Below are 9,524 nucleotides of genomic sequence, written 5' to 3' on the forward strand. Positions count from 1 at the left end.
AAAAAAGATAGCTGCCTAAACCTCATGCCAAAAAGTTCTGAATTTAATTGCTCTGGGGTGGGACCCAGGAAGCAGGTATATTACATACATTATATACTTTATACAGGTGTATGATTCTACCATGTAGTCAAGTTGATATCCACTGGTATTGACCAATTACGTTTCATCACATGGTACCAACAGGGAAAAAAACCTGGGAGTTAAATAGCAACCAAGACAGGAAAAATGATAGGAAAGGCATTATCATGTTTTGGCAGACATAGCTAGAAATTATTTGTTCATAAAACAAGGGCGAGCCAGTTGGGATTAGTCATAACTGTATAGTTTTTGTTGTTAGGTTGTGTCAAGTCAGTTCCAATTCATAGTGACCCTATGCACAACAGAGAGAAACACTGCCATATCCTGTGCCAACGTTTCACAATCACTGTTACGTTTGAACCCATTGTTGCTGCCACCATACCAATCTATCTTTTTCTTTTCCAGGTTTAATTAATTTTTTTTTAAGTTTTTATTGTGAATTGAGTGAAAGTTTACAGGCCAGATCACCAGTTTTATATTCAACAAATCATACACATTGTTTCATTACCACGATTAATAATCACCTCCATGTACCATCAGTTAACAGTATTTTTCTCTATTTACTTTAGCTCTCATAGCAATCGATCTTGTTTGCGGTTTTCCACTTTTCCCTCACCTTCCATTTTACCAAACATGATGTTCTTCTCCAGGTTCTGATCCCTCCTGATATGTGTCCGAAGTATGAGAGAAGAGTCTCACCATCCAAACCTCTAAGCCTTCTGGATGTACTTCTTCCAACACAGATTTGTTTGTTCTTCTGGCAGTCCATGGTACTTTTAATATACTTTTCCAATACCAGAACTCAAAGGCATCAATTATTCTAACGTTTTCATTGCTCATTGTCCAACTTTCACATGGATATCAAGCTACAGAAAATACAATGGTAGTCAGGCCCACCTTACTCCTCAAACTGACAGCTCTGCTCTTGAGCTTTTAAATGGTCTTGTGTAGCAGATTTGCCTAAGGCAATACACCCTTAGATTTCTTGACTGCTGCTTTCATGAATGTTGAGGTGGATTCAAGCAAAATGAAATCTTTGACACTTCAATCTTTTATCCATTTGTATGGATGTTATTTATTGCTCCATTGGTAAGAAATTTTGTTTTCTTTACTTTGAGATGCAACCAATATCAAAGAAGGTTGTGGTCTTTGATCTTCATTAGTAAGTATTTTAATCCTCTTTGTTTTCAGTAAGCAAGGTTGTGTCATCTATATTACAGGATGTTAATGATTCTTCCTCCAATCTTGATGCCACATTCTTCTTCATATAATCCAGTTTCCCGGATTATTTGTTCAGTTTAAAGATTGAATAAGCATGGTGAAATAATACAACCCTAGCACACACTTTTCCAAATTTTAAACCATTCAGTGTCTCCTTGTTCTGTTTGAATGACTGTCTCTTGGTCTATGTACAGGTTCTTCATGAGTACAATTAAGTGTTCCAGAATACTCATTCTCCACAAAGTCAAAAGCCTTTATGTTGTCAAAGGTATTCTTTGCTTTCATCCAAGACCTATCTGATGTCACCAATAATATCCATCATTCCACATCCTCTTTGGAATCCAGATTGATTTCTGTGTCAATATACTAGTTTTTGAAAAACAAAATGCAGTAGCTTTTGAAAAATCTTTAGCAAAATTTTATTTGCATGTGATATTAGTGAAATTGTCCAATGATTTCCACATACCATTGGGTCATCTCTCTTTGGAATCATCTCTCTTTCAATAAGTTGGACAGGTAGCTGTCGTCCAAATTTCTTGGCATAGATGAGTGAATGCTTCCTATATCAGTTTGCTAAAAGATTTCAGTTTGTATTCCATTAATGCCAGGAGCCTGTTCTTCACCAGTGTCTGCAGTACACCTTGGACGTCTTTCTTCAGTACCATTGACTCTTGATCACATGCTACCTCTTGAACTGGTTGAACATCGACCATTTCTTTTTGGTACAGTGACTCATTGTATTCTTTCCATCTTCTTTTGATGCTTTCTGCATCATTCAAAATTTTGCCCATAGAATCCTTCAGTATTGTAAGTTGAGGCTTGAATTTTTTCCCCAAGTCCTTTCATCTTGAAAAATGCTGAGTGTGTTCCTTTCTTTTGGTTTTCCAACTCCAGGACATCACACATTTCATTAGACTGTTGACTTTGTCTTCTCAATCTGCCCTTTGAAAATTTCAGTTCAGCTCTTTTACCTCCTCATTTCTTCCATCTGCTTTAGCATCTCTATGCTGGAAAGCAAGTTTCAGAGTATCTTCTGACATCCATTTTGGTCTTTTATTTATTCTTTCTCTTCTTCATGACCATTTACTTTTTTTCTGTATGATGTTCTTGATGTCATCCCACAACTCTTCTTGTTTTTGATCAATAATGCCTAATGCATTAAATCTGTTCTTGAGATGATCTCTAGACTCAGTGGGATACATGCTCAAGGTGATATTTTGGTTCTTATGGACTTGTTTTAATTTTCTTCAGCTTCAGCCTGATATTGGATATGAGCAATTGATGTTCTGTTCCACAGTATGCCCCTGACTGCTTTGGCTGATGACATGGAGCTTTTCCCCCCATCTCTTTCCAGAAATGTAGTCAATTTAATTTCTGTGTATTCCATCTGGTGAAATTCATGGGTATAGTCATTTCTTATGCTGTTTTAAAAAGGTACTTTCACTGAAGAAGTCATTGGTCTTACAAAATTTTATAGTGCATTTTTTCTATCATCAGGGTCATATTTCCCAACTACAGATCCTTCCTCTTTGTTTCTAACCTTTGCATTCCAATCATCAGTAATTATTAATACATCTTGATCAATTTCAGATTGAAGAAGTTGGCAGAATTCTTCAATTCCATCATCTCTGGCTTGAGTGGCTGGTGAGTAAACTTGAATAATAGTGTTATCAACTGGTCCTCCTTGTGTTGTTGTTGTTGTTGTTGTTGTTAAGTGCTGTTGAGTCAGTTCCAACCCATAACGACCCTGTATAGGGTTTCCAAGGAGCGGCTGATGAACTTCAACCGCCGACCCTATGGTTCAAACTAACTGCAGTCCCACGCATTAACCCACAGCTCCACCTTCCTTGTATGTATATGGGTATTATCCTACCACAGATAGCATTATACTTTAAGATAAATCTTGAAATATACTTTTGGATAATAAATGTGAATTCCATGCCTCTTTATTTTGTCAATATTAGTATCGTAAACTGTCTGGTTGTAAATAATGGATACCAGTCCTTTTCAGCTCACTAATGTCTAGGATAGTGATCTTTATAGATTTTATTTTATTTTTGACAACTTCCAGTTTACCTAGATTCATACTTCATACATTCCCTGTTTTGATTATAAATAGATATTTACAAAGGAACAAACCCCACACATACAAAATATATAGAGAGATAGATATTTACAGCTATTTCTCCTCATTTTGAGTTGTGCCTCATGAACAGTTGAAGGTCCTGTAAGCTTTACTCCATTCGTATCATCATGGTCAACTCTACTTTGAGGAGCTCTTCCCCAGTTGTATATTGAGTGCCTTCCAACCTGAGGCGCTCATCTTCCGGCACTATATCTGACAATATTCTGGTGTTCTTCATAACATTTTAGTATTTAATATTCTGATGCTCTCTGACAGTATACCACTGCTAAGGTTTTCAGTTGCTAAACATTCAGAAGTAATCTGTCTCTCCTCTGTCTGAGTCTGGAAGTTCATCTGAAACCTGTCCACTAAGGGTGACCCTGCTGGTATTTACAATACTGGTGACATAGCTCCCAGCATCATAACAACGTACAGACACTACAGAATGACAACTGTCAGAAGAGCTGTGTATACAAGGCTAAAATAATCCTTCTAACCTTTTCTTTAGTCTCTCTTCCTTCTTCCTCTTACTCCTTCATCTCTTGGTTCTCTATCTTCCTCCCTCTCCATTTCTTTTATACTTCATCTCCCTTTCACTTTATCTCTACCACCTCTTCATAATCAGTGTTGATGCTTTGTTGTTGTTAGGTGCTGACTCATAGTGTGACCCAATGCATAACAGGATGAAACACTACCCCGTACTGCAACATCTTCCCAATCATTGCCACGTTTGAGCCCACTGTTGCAGGCACTTTGTCAATACATCATTTTGATGTCTTCCTCTTTGTCACTGACTCTCTATTTTGTCAAGCATTATGACCTTTTCCAGGGACTGGTCTATTCTGATAACATGTCCAAAGTATGTGAGATAGTCCAAAGTTAGGGTTGCTGATTTTGTTGTTAAGTGTCACTGAAGCCATAAACCTTTGTGGGAGCAGAGCTGCTGGTGCACTTGAACCACCAAATTTGTGGTTCACAGTCCAGTGCTTATCCTACTGAGCCACTGCCATTTTTGTTGTTATTGTTATGTGCTGTTGAGTTGGCACTGACTAATAGCGACAGAACAGAACGAGACACTGCACAGTCCTGCGATCACCTCACAATTGTTGCTACACTTGAACGCATTGCTGCTGCCACTGTGACAAGTACAATTACATAGTCACAGAAATGTTTATAACAAATACTCCCTCCAGAACCATAACAAATCTCTACAGAGACTATAACGAGTGACAGGGAGTTCATGGCCTTCTGTAGTATTGCCATATAAGACAGTATTTATTATGCTATGCACAAAGAGCACCTGCCCAAGGTGGTTCCATGGTATCAGGCTGCTAACACCTCAAGAAAGGAGTACCTTTTTCTCATTCCCATAAAAATGTCATATAGTCTAGCAGAAGCCCTGATGTTATGAAGTGCCCATTTGCACTATTATCCTCTAATCATCATGAAGTCTTCTTTTGACTCTGAAAAGCTCATTGGTCCATTTATTCACTTAGAACACATTTGTTACCTTTTCTTTTGTTCCATAACATCTTTTTTTCCTCTAAACCTCACATCCCTCATTTCTCCAGCCATCCTGATTCAATGGCCTGATTCTTGTTTAACATTCTGATGCACGTCTTTACTTGCACTGTTGACTACTCAGTTGCCATTTGAAGGTACAGCATTCCAGCCTGTACACTACATTGAAGGGAGTCTGCTCAGAGATCATGTGATGATTACTGTGCCAACTTGGCTAGGCTATGATTCTCATTGGTTTGACAGACACTGGAATGGTTGCTCTTCCATAGGAAATATAATCAGTTCCATGATATGACCTGAGGTAACAAGTCAATAAGTTGAAAGGGGAGTTTCCTTGGGGAGATGGCCTGCGATCAGTATATAAATGGATGTCTAGGTAAGGCTTAAAGGAGCTCTGGTAGCGTAGTGGTTACGAATCGGGCTGCGAACCTTAAGGTCAGCGGTTCGAAACTACCAGCTGTTCCGTTAGAGAAAGATGAGAAAGATGAGGCTTTCTGCTCCCATAAAGATTTACAGACTCAGAAACCCTGAACAAGGTCGCTATGAGTCGGAACTGACTCCACAGCACATAACAACAACAAAAAGGTAAGGCTTACTCAATCTCTCAATTCTGCTCTCATCTCACTGCTTGACCTATGGTTCCTGGGATGTAAGCCTGCAGAAGTCTTAAGTCTGTTGGCTGAAAAGCAGATTTTGGATTTGCTAACCCATGATACACCACAAACCAGCAGAGGACTCTAGCCTGCCATCTGACATGTAGATTTTGGGTTCATCAGCATCTACAGCTATGTGAATCATAAAAAGTCTTCAGACCCACATATTTAACACTTGCCAGCCCCAAATCCACCAGCTTCTTCTTGGAAATCCTATATAGGGTCACTATGAGTCAAAAACAACTCAATGGCACTTAACAACAACACACAACATTCACCATTTGTCTGTCAGTTTGTCTTACTTCAATGACTTGTGTGTTGCTGTGATGCCAGAAGCTGTGCCACTCATATTCTAATACCAGCAGGGTCACCCATGGTGGACAGGCTCCAGTGGACCTTTTCAACTAAGGCAAACTAGGAAGAAGGAGAAACAGATCACTTCTAAGTGTTTGATGTTGCTGTTGTTTTTGTTAAGTGCCATCAAATCAGTTCCAACTCATAGCAACCCTGAGTAGGATTTCTGAGGAGCAGCTGGTGGGTTTGAACTGTTGAACTTGTGGTTAACTGTCTAGTATTTATCTTACAAAGTCAATCCAGGAGTCTGATCAAGATTAATTGATAATTACTGGTGATTGGAATGTGAAAGTTGTAAACAAAGAGGAAGGGTCCATCACTGGAAAATATGGCCTTGGTCATTGAAATGATGCTAGAGATTCCACCATAGAATCTAGCAAGACCAGTGACTTGTTCATTACAAATATAATTTTTCAAAAACATAAAAGATGACTACACACCTGGACTTCACCAGATGGAATATACAGGAATAAAAGTGGTCACCTTTGCAAGAGAAAGACGAGGCTTTGAGTTGCTATGAGTCAGAACCAGCTTCATGGCACACAACCACCACCACCATGGGAAAAATGTTGAATGATGCAGAAAGCATCTCAAGAAGATAGAAGGAAGACACAGAGTCACAGTAGCAAAAAGAAATGGTTGCTGTTCAACAATTTCAAGAGGTAACATATGATCAAGAACCAGTGGTACTGAAGGAAGAAGTCCACACTGCACTGAAAACATTGGTGAAAAACAAGACTCCAGGGATTGATGGAATACCAATTTCAACAAGCTGATGCAGTACTGGAAGCACTCACTCATCTATGCCAAGAAATTTGGAAGATAGCTTCCTAGGAAACCAATTGGAAGAGATCTGTATTTGTGCCCATTCCAAACACAGGTGACCCAATAGAATGTGGAAACTCTTGAACAATATCATTGATATCACATGCAAGTAAAATTTTGCTAAAGATAATTCAAAAACAGTTGCAACAGTACATAGAGCTCTATCAGAAATTCAAGTCAGATTCCAAACAGAGCGTGGAACTAGTGATATCATTGCTGATATCTTGGCTGTAAGCAGATAATACCAGAAAGATGTTTACTTGTACTTTCTTGACTATGCAAATGCTTTCTATTGTGTTGATCATGACAAATTATGGATAACACTGGGAAAAATGGGTACTCCAAAACACTTAACTGTGCTCATGCAGAACCTGTACATAGACCAAGAGACAGTTATATGACCAGAACAAAGGAATAGTGGACGGTTTAAAATCAGGAAAGCTGTGTGCCAGTGATATATCCTTTCACTATGCGTATTCAATCTATATACTGAATAAATAATCCAAGGAACTGGACTATATGAAGAAGAATGTAGCATCAGGATTGGACAAAGACTCATTAACAACCTGTGATATGCTGATGATACCACCTTTTTTGCTGAAAGCAAAGAGGAGTTTGCTTTCATACAGATGAATATCAAATATCAAATACCTCAGCCTTCAGTATGGATTGCATATCAGTGTAGAGAAAACAAAAATCCTCACTCCTGGACCAATAAATGACATCGTGATAAATGGAGAAAAGATTGAGGTTGTCAAATACTTCATTTTACTTGGATACACAATCAACCCTTATGGAATTACCAGTCAAGAAATCAAGCATCATATTTCATAAGGCAAATCTGCTGCACAAGACCTCTTTAAAGTGCTCAAGAGCAAAGATATCAGTTTGAGGACTAAGGTATGCCTGATCCAAACCATGGTATTTTCAATAGTCTAATATGCATGTGCAAGTTCAGCAATGAATAAGTAAGACCATTAAAAAAAAGTTGATGCTTTTGAGTTATGATGTTGAAAAAGAATACTGAAAGTACCATGGGTTGCCAAAAGAACAAACACATCTGTTGGAAGACGTACAGTCAGAACGCTCCTTAGCAGCAGGGATAGTGAGACTTCATCTCTCTTAATTCGGACATATTATCAGAAGGGTCCAGTCCCTGGAGAAGGACATCCTGCTTGGTAAAATGGAGGATAAGTGAAAAAGAGGAAGGCCCTCAATGAGATGGATTAACACAGTGGCAGCAATGTAACAATAATTATGAAGAAACACTGCAAAAGACTGGGCAGTGCTTCATTCTGTTTGCATAAGGTTGCTATGAGTCGGAACGTTACCTAGCAACAACAACAATATCTATATCAATATATTTTTCTATATGCTTCATATAGATTTTGCTCCTCTAGAGAACCTAGATTAAGATCAATTTCTCTTGAAGGGAAAAGAAAGATGGGGAAAGTAAAGCTTTTATGCACAAAAATCACCGTGTGGCACTAAAACAAAGAAGGTAGACAAGGGCAGGCCCAAGAATAAGTAGCAGAGCTCAGTGTCATGGAAGCCAATGGAAGAAAGAGGTTTTGTGATAAGGTGATGAGCACCAGTGCCTCCTGCTATTGTGACTTTATCTGATGGATTTGTGAATTGGTCACTGGAGACCTTGGTTAGCTGAATTTCAGTTAATGGGTGAAAATCGATAGATGGCAAATGAAAATAACTAACCAGTTGCTGTCTATTTGCCATTGTATGTGAAGGAAAATGAGATGGAAGGAAAATTGGAGGGTAAAGATTGCCATTGAGATAGTTTATTTTTTCAATTTATAAAAATATATATGATCAGATGAACACACTGCTAGGGAAGGGGCTAATACAATGAGGAGCCTGAAGCTTCTTGAGCTTCACAATAACTGCCTGTTAGCAAAATTCAGATGCTGGCTGAATGAAAAATTGAGGGGTGCAGGAAGACCGGAAGAAGAGGAGTGTCTTAGGCTAGGTTCTCTATAGAAACAAAACCAGTGAAAGTTACATATGCATATATATAAAGAGACATTTATATCAAGGAACAGGCTCACAACTGTAGAGGTGGGAGAGTCCCAAGTCCAGGTCAGATGAAACAAGAACAACCGGCAGGTCCTACAGGTGGACAGGTCCAGCAGGCAGGCATGCAGGCAGGCAGACAATGGAACAGGCTATTGGCTGAAGTCCAAAGAATTAGAAGTTGAAGGATGAGCCAGATGTAAGATACAGACCCAGCAGAAAGCAAGCAAGCTTTGCTTGATAGTCCAGTATATTGGAAGCATATAAGGCCACAGCCACAAGGAAACATCCCTGTTCATAGCCAATCATCATATAGTTAACTATGCCTCCTCATAGTCAATCATCATGAGTTAACTATACTGTATTAGATCTCACCATGGTGATAACTACATCTCAACTGTCAAATCACAGGGAATCCTGGCCTAGTCAAGTTGGCACAGAACCTTAACTATCACAAGAAGTTGTTGTTGTTGTTATGTGCCGTGGAGTTGGTTCCGACCCATAGCGACCCTGTATAGTGTTTCCGAGGCTGTAAATCTTTACGGGAGCAAAACGCCTTATCTTTCTCCCGTGGAGCAGCTGGTAGTTTCCAACTGCTGACCTTAAGGTTCACAGCCCGATTCGTAACCACTACACACAAGAAGTGATAGGGAACAAAAGTGTTGATGGTCTGAAAGGAGATGTCCCTGGTACCGGTAGTTGTTGATGAAGTCATTATC

The sequence above is a fragment of the Chrysochloris asiatica genome, unplaced genomic scaffold (assembly GCF_000296735.1).
Source record: "Chrysochloris asiatica unplaced genomic scaffold, ChrAsi1.0 scaffold00026, whole genome shotgun sequence".
Taxonomy (NCBI): domain Eukaryota; kingdom Metazoa; phylum Chordata; class Mammalia; order Afrosoricida; family Chrysochloridae; genus Chrysochloris; species Chrysochloris asiatica.